Below are 15887 nucleotides of genomic sequence, written 5' to 3'. Positions count from 1 at the left end.
GCTGTGACTTCCCCACACCTGAGAGACAGTGAGTGCTGTGACTTCCCTACACCTGGGAGACAGTGAGTGCTGTGACTTCCCCACACCTGAGAGACAGTGAGTGCTGTGAATTCCCCAGGGTCCTTATTTGTGCCAGCCTCTGGCTTGGGCTGCCTACATCTGTGCAAAGAATCTTGGCTTTTGGAGAACTCCCTGGAAACAGTTTTCAGTAGCCTGTTTAATAATGAAGCCAGGGTTCAAATTGTTTAGGACAGTTGTGAACCATTAGTAAAGAAAGTCACCCTGGAAGGATCACTAGGGGAGGATTTCATTCCTTAAACAATGTTACAAAGTCCACTGTGCTTATTTTGTTTAAGGTTTAAAAACTAGATATGCAGGTATCTCCAGAGACAAAGAGTATTTTCAGTCCAATTGTAAGTAAAGTCTATCTCCACAATATTAGAGTGCAAAGTTGCTAAATTGTTTTTCAAATGAACGTTAATAATTATGCAACAGAAGGGATGAGTGCCAGTTAGAGAGATGCTGAGATTCCTCAATACTTCTCACAATTTAGAAAGTTCGACACTAAAATTCCTTGAGGAAGGAAGAGCTCTCCCTTTGCGTAATGCTGTCTGATCTCAGGGCTGTTCCTGACATCTCCTCTTTGCTCACTGCCTGGTCACCACCTAGACTCATCAACTTCTCATTAGCTTTCCTTTGTGATGTGTTCTTCTATTTACCACAGAATATGGGCTGAATTACCAGGCAAGAAAATAATTGCCATGGTTACATGATATCTTTCAGATAATCCTGTGACATCTCATTTTGGATCTGCCTAAACTAGATAGTTTTAAGAAGGGAGTAATATAAAAACTTGCCTAAACAGCTTTGATCAATATAGTAAAAATATTACCTGGAAATGGTGTTTCAGTAAAATAATTTAGGATAATATGTTTTACATTTCTTTTCACACACTCTTGTTGACTTAGGTTTACTTCCCATAGACCAATTTAGTAGAAAATGATGATAAAGCTAGTTATAGCTATCACTGCTACAGGAATGACGTATAAAATGATATTCCTGTATGCTTTGCATTTGATATCATGTAAGTTCTAAAAATTATTTCAAATAAAGCTGTGTGTGTGTGTGTGTGTGTGTGTGTGTATCTCCCAAGTGTCTTCTTATAAGCGTAAGTCTTTTTGAAAGATTCAGAGTTATAAGAGGCATACTCATAAAAATATATTTTGGCTTATACTTGTTATTAACATGGATACAAGTTACATAGCTTTCACAGTAAAATTTGGGTCTTCTTTTGTTAATTCTATTCTACAAATTTCAAAGGAACATTGGATATCTAAAAATGCCAAAACTGTCTTGAAAAATTAACTCTATCAAATAATAGAAACTTACAGCTAAGTCGGGAAATGATACTTGTAATGTATATAAGATCACCTTAAGGCAGAAACCAGTAGCTATTATACAGAAAATTTTGCTTAAAATGGGGTATAGAAGTCCAAAATGCTTCCCAGAAAAATGAATATTGTATGCTTTAGATTTATATTAAAACACTCTCTAAATATCAGCAATAATTTCTGGAGGGTTAACAATTACATGGCCACATAACATGGCCATAAAACATAGGGAGATACTCACAAGCATGCAAGGAGACAAAGTAAAATAAAGGTTGACATATGAGTAATCTATACAAAATGCTAATGGTAAATACAGCCTAAAATATGTATTTCATTAATAAAGCCCTAAGTCCAAATCTTATTTTGTACTTCGAAAAGCCATGAAATTTTAAAAATATATTTATCTTACTTTAAAAATTATACTTGTTATAGCTACATTTTCATAATACCATATACACATGGTCTATCTAAGCATTGAGCAAGTAGATTTACCACACATAGTATAATTTTCCTAAAACTACTTAGTCCCCAAAATAACATTATTGTTCTTTTGATTTACTGTAACTCAATAAAGAACAGTTCATAATGAGGAAGGATGAATTAATGAAATATGAAGAAAATAACAGAGGAGACTGAAAATTGAGAATGACGTTTGTGAAGCAAGTATTAGAGGTTTTTGATATGAGTTAAGGGAACGTCCTTGTTGTTACATGGAGGGTTTCGCTGAAATACAGCTGAAAACATTAAATCCCTATGTAGAACCTTGTAGTAGTTCAGGAGCCAAGATCTTTTGGATTAGGTCACTGTGAAAGAAAAATGTCATGGCAGTTTTTTAAAGTCTGAGGCATTCAGGTCAGCCTTGGTTAGTACTGTAATTCTAACATTTCTTAAAAAGATGATCTCAAATGCCAGTTGAATTTTCATATAACATGGTGCATGTTGCTTCAACAAATTATGTTCAGACATTTTTGGGTGGTACCAGGGCTACGATTTTGTAAAAAGCAAATGTGTAAGCCACAACAAATGTTTTTTGTTATTTTTAATCCCCTGAAATGATCAAGTTTTTAATAGAAACTATTTACCTAATGAAAGATGCAAATAATAGTTGCAATAATGGGTTTGACAATATTTGTAGTTAGTTTTTCCATTTTAATTAAAGTGGTATGATTTTTGAATTCCTAGTTATAAAATAAAATGAAATATTACTTGAATTTCAGTTGTAAGCATTGTGGGGCACTTTAAATTATCTTTATCTTAAAAAAGACTCTCGAGCAACAATAATATATTTAAAAAGCAAGCCTTCAAGGTTATCAATGATCCAGCAATCATTGACTTAATCAAAAGCAATTAGTTTTGCCCTGACAAGTGTGGTGTCAAGATACACTCAAATTGGAACATTATATTCTGGTAATATGAAGCTCTTTGGTCTACTTTAGCAATTCTACTTTTTGCATTTTATCATGAGAGAACATCTTACACTGACCAAATATAAAATGAAACGGCCTTGTTGAGGTATTAAAGACCCTGGCTTACCTAAATTTTCTTAAGGCCAATTTTCTTCCTCTTCTCTCACCAGCGTTCTTGGTTTACAAAGACGTTTTTACCTCTGTCTTTACCACATGTAATGGTTTTGCTTCAGACATTCCTCTACTTTTAAATGACCCATAGACTTACTGACTCAGAACTTGATTTTATGTTCAGCTATCTCTACTGTTGACCATTTTATCCACAAGGTCATTGGTTTAGCAGACTAAGGGAGGTTGGTAATAAGGCAGAGTATGTTGATTTTAGCAGGACCTTTGGCCAGAGCTCCCTGCAAATTAAAGTGGAGAAGTATAGGTTGGGTAACACTTTGAGATCTTTTTTTAGTTGTTAAAAGAGATAAATAAAAGAATGCTGGTTAAAGTATAAATGCTATTATAGTGGTCAAGACAATTTCTTGTCAATCAAGAGGTGCTAAATCAAGCTAACTCAAGGATGCTGTGCATCCATTGTGGTCAAAAGGTGGTTATGCCCCTGGGCTTCAGGCATGAATAACTGGGAGGCAATAGGTACGTTCTCTGTGCCTCTAATTATATATTGTTAGCTATAATTCGTGGAAGTAACTATGAAACAAATTTTATCTCAGCATGAGAGAATTCTCAAACAAAACAAATTACAACTATTTAGCAGATGTTGGATAAAACTAAATAGCCCATGCCATATTTGAAAGATTGATTAGAAGTTCTGAGATGCAGGTAATTAAACTTTTACATTACATAGATTGGATTCTTCTATTGTTAAATGATATGTTTTAGGTATTCTATTAAAGTTCTAGATATTAAATCAAATTTATCTCATTATTACAGTGACCCCAAAATAATGGCAGCAAATACTTCTATAATGCATACTGTATGTTGGGCATGTTATACGTGCTTTATTTATCTATTAAGATATATGTGTATATATATATCAATATATAAAGATACATATATCTTTATATATTAAGATATATATTTATATATTTATATATATATATATATATATATTTCACAGACTTTTAAAAGTCTGTGAAATAATGACTATAACTATCTCTATTAAACAGTTTGGTAAACTGAAGTTCATAAATTTAAAGTAAATTGACCAAGGTAACACAACTAGTAAGTGGGAAAATCAGGATTATATCATATGTAGGCTAACTAGAGATTCCATTGAATTTACCATTACATTATATTGTCTTTTAGAATAAAGTAAGAGTTGACATTACTTATTCAAGAAAATATCTGAATTTGGAGTTAAAAGCAAAATAAATATCTCACATAAATTTGATTTTATAATATCAAAGATTTATGATTTCCTATTAAAAAGTAGTTCTTTTGTTAGAAAGGCAAAAAGCAAAACTATTCCTCCTGTGTATCACCATAATCCATAATCATGAAACATACATCTATGCAGGGATATAGAAAAACAGATCTGACTAAAGATGACTATGGCTGTTACTCTTTAACACATGTGGGTGGTATACACAAAGCAGGTTATGGAAATAAAAACGATACGTGAAAACTAAAGCACAAAATAAAAAATTGTTCTAGATGAAGCACTGGTTTATACTGAGCAGGCATGTGAATGCATGGGAAATATTTGGAAGACATCTTTTATTGGGTATGTAGGAATTACATAGATGCAAGATCCAGAATTAGCAAAGCAATTCAGTTCGGGTCACAGTGGTGGTGGTAGATTATGACATGTCAGAACTAGTTTTAAACTGGTTGGAATCATAAGCAATATAAGCAACATGGTCAATACAGTTCTAAGCAATAGGCTAGAGGTATATAGGAGAAATTGTCAAACTAGACTTGGTAAGCAATGTTCCAGAAAGTCTAAAGACTGTAACAGAGCCTCTTTATATAATCAGAATTTTAACTAACTGTGTGTCAGCTCTGCTGGAAGCAGTGAAACTTCCTGTTCCATACAAGGCCTGTCATTTGGTCTTGAAGGTAGAGCACACTGCTTAGCACAATGTATAGTGTAAAATAACAAAATTAAATTCTAGAGAAATATATATATATTATGACATATATTACTTTAAAATTTAATATACTCCAAAATTTAAATTTAATTTAGTAGATAGTAATCTAATTCATGTTTACTTTAATATGTATTACTTGTTAGAGTAATACACGTTAAACTACTATGTGTTACTCTTTAGATTATAATATGTTTTACTCTTTATAGTAATACACTTTAAATTAAAATAACATATGTTATATCTTAATTATATATTAATTAATAAAAATATGTTAATATATTAATATATCATGTATAAATATACTATATAAAATATATAGTATATGATTTAATATGTAATATATGCCATAGATCTACACTACATGTAACATATAATGTATATATACAATATAATATATAATGTATTTATATAATATTTATAATGTGTCAATTATACATAATTATATAGAAGACAGTACTATATGTTAATATATCTAAAATTTTGTTATATATATGTGTGTATATAAACATATAATTACAAAATTTTATTTAATTTTAATATAATTTATATGTAAATTTAATGATATACATTTTAAAATTATGTGTACAAATTTGATATTTATATATAAATTTAATATATGTAAATTTAATATTTACATTATAAATATTAAATTTATATATATAACTTTAATAACATACATAAATTTTTAATTTATAAATAATTCTTATAAATACTAAGATAAATCTTTCAATAAGCTTTGCTGTGTTGATTCGTAGAACTTGTGTTCCTATTAACAAATAATTATACCATAATCATCAAGAATTAAGCTTTAAAATCCCATGAGTCAAGACTTAGTGGCACATCAATTTGTCAGTCAGCCAATTATATTCACCAAATACTTATTCTGTGTCAAAGCCCTAGGGTCATGATAACCACAGAGAGACACATGCTAGTATTCACAAGATTATTTCTCATGTGCTGGTTAGTGCAGATAATGACATAAAGACTTGAGAATGACTCAGCATCATAAGTTTTTCCATGAGGAAGTTCATCAGCAAATGCATGCGTCTGTGTAACATATACGCCCAGCAGATTTTTGGCTGAAATCTTGGTGATTTTTTTGGTGAATTGAATACATGTGCTTATTTCCCTGCTTTCCTAAATTTTCAGAAAAAGAACATTAAAATATGGACAAGTAATCTAATTTCATGGAGGCAAAGAAGAATGTAAAGAGGGAGTGAATAAAAATGCTGAAAAATTTTGGCAAAATGAATACTTGATGGCTATTTGTCAGAATAGTGAAAGCTGAAACATAATATTTTACAGATGGAGAAATCAATAAGAAGCAAGTTAATTTATCTTGTAGATAATTGGAAATGCCAACCAGAAATTAGCAATGGGTTCAAAACTGGCTGCTGAAAACAGGTTAGCTTAAATAGTTTTTGGATCAGTTATATCCCACCCTCACCCTCAGTTCTGCATCCTAACAGGAAGACAGAAAGATAATTCAAGGCAAAAATCATCAGAGGTGCTCAACGGTACTGAGCACACTTGAGAACAGAATTAAGGTCTCATATTTACAACCACAGGGAAAGAGAAAGTCTATGACTAAAGTGACGGGGGTCGCTACCTCTTTCCTGCACACCATTCCCAGGGTTCTGCCGTGCATACCCCCACTTCTGACACCCTCACAGGTGAATGAGGCAGCATCTACTCTCCAGGCTAACATTTTTACCTTTGATCCTTGCCAGATCACTTTACTCTGAAGCCCAAGAATTTACATTTCTGCCCATCAACGGAAAACATCTAATCAACTTTTCAGTACTTAAAATACCTAATAAGAGAAATAACCTTTTTTTTTTTTTTTTTTTTTAGCATAGTTTTCAGCATGAACGAGAATACCACAATGAGAAAGAACAGCAACTTAAAGAGAACAGGAAGGGAGCAGGAGGACTAAAACTAACTACAATTAATATCCTTCTGTAAGGGAGAGCAATTGTTTCTAAAACTGAAAAATCAACAAAGAGCAAAGTCAAAGTAACGCTGAAAATCTGAAGGTAGCTAAGGAAATGGCTACAGTATTTAAAGTGGTAGTTTCTGCAGAGTGTCTTTTGGATATGGGGCTCAATTTTTTTATCAGTCTGATATTATTATATAATTTCTAAGCTAGAAATTGATAAAAGCAATTTTTAAAAACACTGCTAAAATTCTTGGAATTTGTTTTTAAAAATTCAGTACCTCCTTACCAAACAATTATAGAGATCCTGCTATATAAAGTTTTATTTGCATCAATACGATCATTTTAGAAAGAATCAAATGACTACTGGTTTCTTTGGGGAATAATTATAGGTTAGAAGTAAAGGTTTTGAGGTGTTACTTTCTCTAGGAAAATTGTCATGAATTCATAAGGTTTAAGTGTTCCTTTTATATACTCTGATAACATTCTAAATGTTTCCTCTCGTGGTCAACACACACATTATTGTGACTAGCCAGGTTGTCTGTTTGGCACTAGAATGTGAGTCTCAACAAGAGTAGGAAATGTCCATGTCACTTGAACCCCCATACGCCGCCGTCTAATAAACAGCCGCTACGTCACCAGCCTTCATATGTACTTGAATTAATAGTGAATGAATAAAATGTCTCTCTCTAACAGAAATATTTTGTCTGGTTGAGGTGATAGAGAATTACAAATTCAGTCATTAGACCTTAGAATTATATTATTGTCTCTTGACCATTTATTAGTCTCCTGGATTGTGAGATATTTTATAGCCTAAAATTATTTTGTAAAGTACTTTATCAGAGTCTCGTAGCACATTTTAGGCATCTTCGCAGATCAATGACCATTTGAAAAACTACATCGTAGTCCTAATTTCATTAGCTTTTATTAGGAAGCATAGATTCAGGACAAAAAATATAATGTTGTTGGTTTAAAAAGCACAAAATAGCATTCGTTATTCTTTGATTAAATTTCTAATCAGTATTCATTTCCAGTTTCTCCCAAGTTACAGTAGAACATAGCAAATAAAAAACAAATCACCAGGCCTGGAAATATTTAAAATATGAATGTCACTTTCCAAATCCATTATTTTCCTTTCCTCAAGGCAACAGACAGCTTAGCTTTCATGGCAAGAAAAATAATTCCTTTGTGGTCATTTCTATGCATTAAAAGATTTCAAATTTTCGGAGACATTATTTTTGTTTGATCTAACAAATGCTGAAGGCAAACATAGACTATTTACAGTATGCTTTTTCACCAACTAAATGTCTCTTACTATATTATTCCAATACCTGTCAGTCTGTGATAATAAGAGTCTTTTTACTTCTGAATGTTGTTTATTTCATTAATCTGATATATGACATAGACCTTCACTTTTGAAAACTGCATCAATATTTTCCCCTGAGGGAATGGGAAGTAAGGTGAGCTGAGAAATAAGACAAGCTCTGTTCCTTTCGATAGCCTGATTATTTTAGCCACACTGCCAGGTGTGTCCCAGAAGTGAATTCAAAGACAGTTTAACATGGTAGATTTCTGCAGTATTGTTAAATAATGTAGTAGTGTCTCCAACTTATTTACATATATTAAAGCTGATCTCTAAAATTATATTTTTAATTAAAAAGTATATGTCAAATTGAATTACTTTAATTTTATGAATAAAAATGAAGCATTTATCTAAATAATCCAGGCAAATTATCCAATTGCTGGTGATTTTCTCTTAGCACTTTTTATGAATCTAGAAATGTTTTTCATGGTTAGATTGTAACTCAGCCTTAATTCTGTAATATTTATCTTAAATAAACCTCTTCTCACACAGTTTTCTGGGTTATAATTATATCATGGTTTTTCCTATCTAGATCGTAATTCAAAGTAATGCCCTTGAACTCTCATTTCTTACTATTTTAAAGTAGTTTATGCATTTTCATAGAGCTGTGACAAGATAAGGGAAACCTGAGGTTCTGACTTCCATCGAGCTGAGCTTCTAGGTTCTGCAACATGTAACTCCTCCCTTAAGTTTAAGTAGGTTCACTCAATCAATTCTCAGAATTAGCTTGTGGAGTATATGCTTTATTATTTCCTCAGTTTATTGAATTTTTGAAAAGTTGAAGAATTCCTCCAAAGCCCCTCAGCTTTTAAGTCTATAAAGTTAAAATTTGAGCCCAATAAGTTGAACTCCACAGGGCAAGCACTTAACCTTTATGCTATACAATGTAAAATAAAATGTTACATCTGTATAATGTTCATCTGTGAAGTGTATAGTAATTATTTGTTATGCTCTTTGTAATGTCCTCACCTTCCCCTAAAAATGCAAAATAGAGTGAGCTGGTGCAATGTGACATCATTTGTTTTAGTGACTATCTAATGTATTTTCTATATAATGCACGCATGTTATCAGGAATGCTGCCACACAGTATGTGTGCTTAAGTTGGTATTTGACTTATGACAGAGGAATTATCTCACAAAACTTCTGTATTCATCTTTTATGAGTGTTCCTCCAAAGGCAATTGCTGAACCTTAGGGATTTTTAGATACATTTCAGAGGACCTCCAACCCCTGTGAAAAACTTTTTCTGATGTGAACTAAAAACTTTATGTATTTATTTTTGCCTTCTCATTAAGAAAGTGAGATGTATTCATTAATGAATCAGAGGCAGCATAAGTCAACATACAGCTGTAGAAATAATTGGGTAGAATCATATAAACAGAGAAAGAAAACAATCTTTCTGAATTGAATAGCTTTTAGTAATATACACAAATGCAATATACATGTTTATAAATGAACACGCTGAAAAATTGATGGTTGTACAATATAGTCAATATAGTAAATATATGGTTATGCCACTGCATTGCATATTTTTTTTTTTTTTTTGAGACGGAGTTTCGCTCTTGTTACCCAGGCTGGAGTGCAATGGCGAGATCTCGGCTCACCGCAACCTCCGCCTCCTGGGTTCAGGCAATTCTCCTGCCTCAGCCTCCTGAGTAGCTGGGATTACAGGCACGCACCACCATGCCCAGCTAATGTTTTGTATTTTTAGTAGAGACGGGGTTTCACCATGTTGACCAGGATGGTCTCGATCTCTTGACCTCGTGATCCACCCGCCTCAGCCTCCCAAAGTGCTGGGATTACAGGCGTGAGCCACCGCGTCCGGCCCGTGCATTGCATATTTTTAAACAGTAAATTTAATGTTACATGAATTTGGCCACAAAATAAGTATTTGTATATATTATTTTATTTATTACATATTGAATGAGTAGAAATTAAGTTGTTACTTTTAGATAGGTATTAGTCTGTGGGCCATTATTTTAACTTACTTCAATTACTTTATAATTTTGTATGTGTTCAGTATCATTAAAATAAATTTTAAAAATCATTGGCAGTTATACTTTTCCACATTTTCTTTCTTCTCAGCAAAACATTCCAATTACTCATAGCTCTGTGATTGATGAAAGAATCAATGGGAAAATAAGGTGAAAATTTTATATATTCTCCAAAGGAAGTCGTTATTCAACCAAGAGGAATATTAAATCTTGATAAGGATATCAATTACATATAGCTCTGTAGGTTCACTCAGAATTGTATGCTTTCAGTAATGATCTGCACATCACCGTTAGAAAGGGTGAATATAAATCACTGAAATTTGATTTTATAAAATCCAGAGAACACATTATTATTTGCCTTAGGTGTGTAATACAATGATTTTGGTTTGTTTTAAGACTCATAGCCAGAAATGGAGGTCAGCCTGTGCAAATAAAAGCACAGAGAGAAATTTATTTATTTATTTACTAATGAAATTTTACTTAATAGATGGAAATTTATGTATTTACTAATTTATTTTTAAATTTATTGTATTTTTCACTTATTTAATTTTTGCTTGTCTCTTTTCAAGTAAATCAGAGTTTCTCCCTGCTTTAATATCATTTTATCTTTTTCTCAACTTTTATTTTGGATCGGGGGCAAATGAGCAGGTTTGTTTCATGGGAATATTGCACGATGCTGAGGTGTGGAGTATAGATCCTATAACCCTGGTGGTGAGCTTAATACTTGCTAGGTGGTTTTTAAAACACATCCTCTTGTCCCTCCACACTCTGGTAGTCCACAGTGTCTGTTTTTTCAGAGGAACAAAAAACCAAGTACTGCATATTTTCACTTATAAGTGGGAGCCTAAAAGCTGAGCGCACAAGGACATAAATTTGAAAAAACAGACTGGAATGTTTCTGTCTGCAGAACACTCATCCCCTTTAAAAGGAAAATAAGAAGACACTTGAGAAGTAGCAAAGTCGATTGTGACTGTATACAACCGCTGAGACCAACAGAACATAATTTCTTCACTTGGAATTTATTCTGATGTTGGTTATTTATGTAACTTTCTTCCACAAAACTCCAAGGAGCTGGAAATAGGAACTGTTTTTCACTCGTGTTTATTTTATTTATTTATTTATTTTGGGACAGAGTCTGGCTCTGTCATCAGAGCTGGAGTGCAGTGGCACACTCTCGGCTCACTGCGGCCCCCACCTCCAAGTTTCAAGTGACTCTCCTAACTCAGCCTCCCAAGTAGCTGGGGTTACACGTGTGCTCTACCATGCCCAGATAATTTTTGAATTTTTAGTAGGGGCAGGGTTTCACCATGTTGGCTAGGCTGATCTCGAGCTGCTGACCTCAGGTAATTCACCCCCCTCAGCCTCCCAAAGTGCTAGGATTACAAGCATGAGCCAGTATGCCTGGCCTGACTACATTCTTGAGTGATTCACTGTAGCATGTAGTGTTTAGTAAAAACAGTTATCATCCATTAGTTTCAAGAACAACTGTATAAAATCAATCAAATGTATTAGCATTTCCTTTGAAACTTTAATTTTCATTCATCCTGAAATCCTAGGTTGTGTTAATGGTCTGATAATTTTTCTTTGCAGAATTAATATGCTGTACAAACATACTTAATTTGGTTTCAACAGAAATTTCTACCATGAGCATACCACCTTGGTATCTCTAATCTTTGCTGATACATAATTATTTGATATCACATCTTCTATTGTAAAATTCTTTCCAAATTTTTTTCTGTTATTTTTTGTTGTTATTTAGATTTCTTAGATCTAGTTGTAATAAAAGGCTTTTCATATTTTGTCTTTTTTTTCTACCTTGTTTCCTGATTTGTCATTCCAGGATTCTATGATCTATAACTTGAAAAAATCATCTTTAACCATTAAATTCTAAATATGTAAGTTAAAACGCACCCTTTTGAAATAGAATAGGGTGATAAATTTCTCACCTCTTCCAAAAATAGTATTCAAAACCTGCCAGCATAATGTTAATTTCTAATTTGAATAATTACATCATGCTTTAAAAGGAAAGTAAAACACAACTTTCTTTAATTGGATCTGTTTATTGTTAAAATGCATTTCTAAAGAACAGAAGGAAAAATGTGTCACAGATTACCAAATTAAAACATTCTGTAATCAAATGTAAAAGTTGGTTTTGAACAACTCTGCAAAGTACCATCTAGGAAACACGAATTTTAAACAAAACGGTATTAAAAATGGCTTGTGTTGCGTGTCCTCTGTACCCAAATGGCCATGACTTTCATGCAAATAGACATTCTCTTCCCCTGGTAAGGTCCTCTGAGTTGCTCATCTATCACTTGGCAGTCACCAAAGCTACACACCCACAGCTTCCTGTATTGATCCTTTCTCTCCTACAGGCCTTTTGTGCTGGTCCATGCTCCTCAGGTTAAAGCATGGTACTTCCTGAGTTTCTCCTCCCTTTGCAGGGTACAGCTTCACAATATCATATCAAAGGTCAAATTGTTTTCTCACTATGTAAAGTGATTCAGTCTTTTAGTATTTTAGCGCCTTTCCATAGAGAAATTGGAAGTTCCTTTTGATTTCTCTTATGAATAGATCAGGGAAGATGATTAGTAGACCATAGAACAGACTTTCCTCTTTACACATGGATTCCAGTTTATCTGGAAAACATCCAATCGTATTTTCTTTATATTCATTAATATGATATTTTACTGATTCATGGTATAGCTTTTTCTAGAGGCACATTGAGGACTTAGGTAAATAGAAAATCTCACAGCCTATCTGATAAATAGAAAGATATAAGGGCTGGGTGTGGTGGCTCACGGCATGTAATCCCAGCACTTTGGGAGGTGGAGGCGGGTGGACCACTTGAGGTTGGGAGTTTGAGACCAGCTTGGCCAACAGTAAAACCTCATCTCTACTAAAATAAAATAAATAGTAGGGCGTGATGGTGGGCTCCTGTGATGGTGGGCTCCTGTGATCCCAGCTACGCGGGATGCTGAGGCAAGAGAACTGCTTGAACCTTGGAGGTGAAGGTTGCGGTGACAGCTCACTGCAGTCTCTTCCTCCTGGTTCAAGTGATTTTCCCTCCTCAGCCTCTCGAGCAGCTGGGACTGCAGGCCCAGACCACTATGCCTGGCTAATTTTGTTATTTTATTTTATTATCTGTAGATGCTGGGCCTTGCTATGTTGCCTAGGCTGGTCTCAAACCCCTGGCCTCAAATGATCTTCCTGCCTTGGCTTCCCCAGACACTGGGATTGCAGGCATAAATCACTATACCCAGCCAAGTTTGAGACTTTAGCTAGCACAGAACAGAAGTTGAATAATAAAAACGTAAGAAGATTTGATAATATGTCAGCTTGAAATGAAAGTTGAAATTAGCTTTAGTATGATTTGGGCTCTCTGCATCCCTACCTTATGGCAGTAGATTTTTAAATGTTTTCCTTCAATCATTCATTTAAGAAAAAATTACTGAATACCTGTTACAGGCTACATCCTGTTGTATGCACTGGGAATACATTAGTGAACAAAAGAGATAAAAATCTTCTACCTCATGAAAACAACATAGCAGAAAGAGCAGAAAGCTGATATAAAATAAACATAGCAATTAAGTAAATTATATAACATTTTAGAGATTGAAATGAGATTTAGAAAATAAAGCAGAGAAAGTAGGGTACAATTAGTCTGTTATGCTGGGTGGGAAAGGAGGTCACAATGTTGAATAGAATAGAATTGGCTCTCAGTCCCTCCACGAGTGGATTCCATATCCATGAATTTCACCAACCATGGATTAAAAATATATAGAAAAAACAATAAAAATAATAACACAAAATTTAAAATTTGCAGTATAAAACTATATCATATTTACATTTTATTAGGTATTATAAGTAATCTAGAGACCATTTTAAAAATACAGGAGGGTTTGCGTAGATTATATGTTAAGTACTATGTCATTTTCTGTCAGAGACTTGAGCATCCAGAGTTGGGTATCGTCAAGGGTCCTGGATCCCTGTCCTGGAGATACTGAGGGACGACTGTAGTTGGAATACAGGCAGTAAAAAGGAATAATTTGATGCAAGACTTGAAGAAGGCAAGAGAGTTCATCATTACAATGTCTGAGGAAATGTGTCCCTACCAGAAGAAACTTCCAGCGCACAATGTGAAATACCCTTGCCCATTAAGGAATGTGATATGGTTGGAATAGAGTGTGCAGGAAGGAGAGTCGTATGATTTAGCAAGAAAGCAGATGTAAAGATTAGAGAGCTTTACTGCAGAAGCTACAGCATGGTGCTGGTAGCACCAACTACACTCCAGCTGTATTTTTAATGATAAAGAGAATCCTGCATTACAGAAAGAGAAAGTCACCCAGAGCGTATTAGTTTCCTGTGGCTGCTGTGACAAGTTACCTACCACAAAATCAGGGGCTTAAAGAAGCAGAAATGTATTTCTTCACAGTTCTGGAGGCCATACGTCTGAAATAAGTATCACTGGGTCAAAATCAAGGTATTGGCCCCTAGAATTCCTGCCGGCGTCCCTTGGCTGTGGCTGCGTTCGCTCAGTACTGAAGGAGGCCAGCATTTTTACCTCTCGCTGTGTCTTCGCAGGCCTTCTCTGTTGTCTGCCACACTTCCCTCTGCCTCCCTCTTTTAAGAACAACTGTGATCTCATTTAGGGTGCACCCAGATAAAGCAGGTGAACCTCTCCATTTCAGGCTCCTTAACTTAATCACACATTGGTTTATTTTCCATATAAGGTAGCATTTACACATTCCAGAGATTATGATCTGATATTTTTATGAGCTGCTATTTATCCTACCACTGGAAATTAGGAAATTTCGTTATCATTGCAATTTTAAAAGGAATAAAATTAATTTTAAAAATCCCCTATAAAATAAACATACTGGCTGTACTTTTTTGCAGCTTACCTGAATCCTTCCTGCATTAGATTATATCAGTGAATAAACTTTCTAGAAATTTCATGTTTGATTGTCCACATGGAGGGGATTGGGCAATGCTCCAGTAAAGCCTGCTTATCATCATTCCTAATCAGTGTCTCACCAGTTCCCCTTCACATCACAAAAGTGCACGTGAAGTGCAAGGTTATGTTGGGAAAATCTTCACAGCTGCCTGCAGGTGTGAATTTTGCCTACCTTGTTCTTGCAGTTGCCCACAAGTGTGTCACCTTCCTCATCCAAGTATATGCACTGAAGGGTTTAAGGTTTTCCTTTACTTAGAGCTTACACTTCATATACCGTATATTTTCCCTGATGGACCCTAGGTCTGGAGGCAGGTGCTGTTTTACTTATTTGTTTCTAAGCAAAATTATTCTAACTGAAGAAAAATACAACAGTATACAGATGAGCAATCCTGCTTTGATGCACTTCAGGACATGAGTGAACAAAGGAATATGGTCAGAATTTACTTCTATTCTATTTTGGTAAAATGTCACACGTTTCCCTCTTGCTAAGGGGAGTTCGATCAGTGCTACAGGAAGGGTCTTATTCAGGAAGAGAGTCCAGGACGTGGCAGTGTCGCCAGATAAGAAGAATATTTTCTACTTTGGCCAACCTTCAGTCCTACTGCCATGCAGTGGTAATTGTGGACATATAAGGAGTATAAGGTAAAGGATAATATATTCACCATGCCTCACCTGGACCCCTGAGGTCTGGCAGCAGGCCTGAAAGGAGGCTTCTGGAGACAACACCCCTCTGGCCCCA

The sequence above is a fragment of the Sapajus apella genome, unplaced genomic scaffold, assembly GCF_009761245.1.
Source record: "Sapajus apella isolate SASKATOON/1434 unplaced genomic scaffold, GSC_monkey_1.0 scaffold132, whole genome shotgun sequence".
NCBI classification, from domain to species: Eukaryota; Metazoa; Chordata; class Mammalia; order Primates; family Cebidae; genus Sapajus; species Sapajus apella.
The sequence above is the reverse complement of the archived record's forward strand: the minus strand, read 5'-3'. Positions refer to the sequence as shown.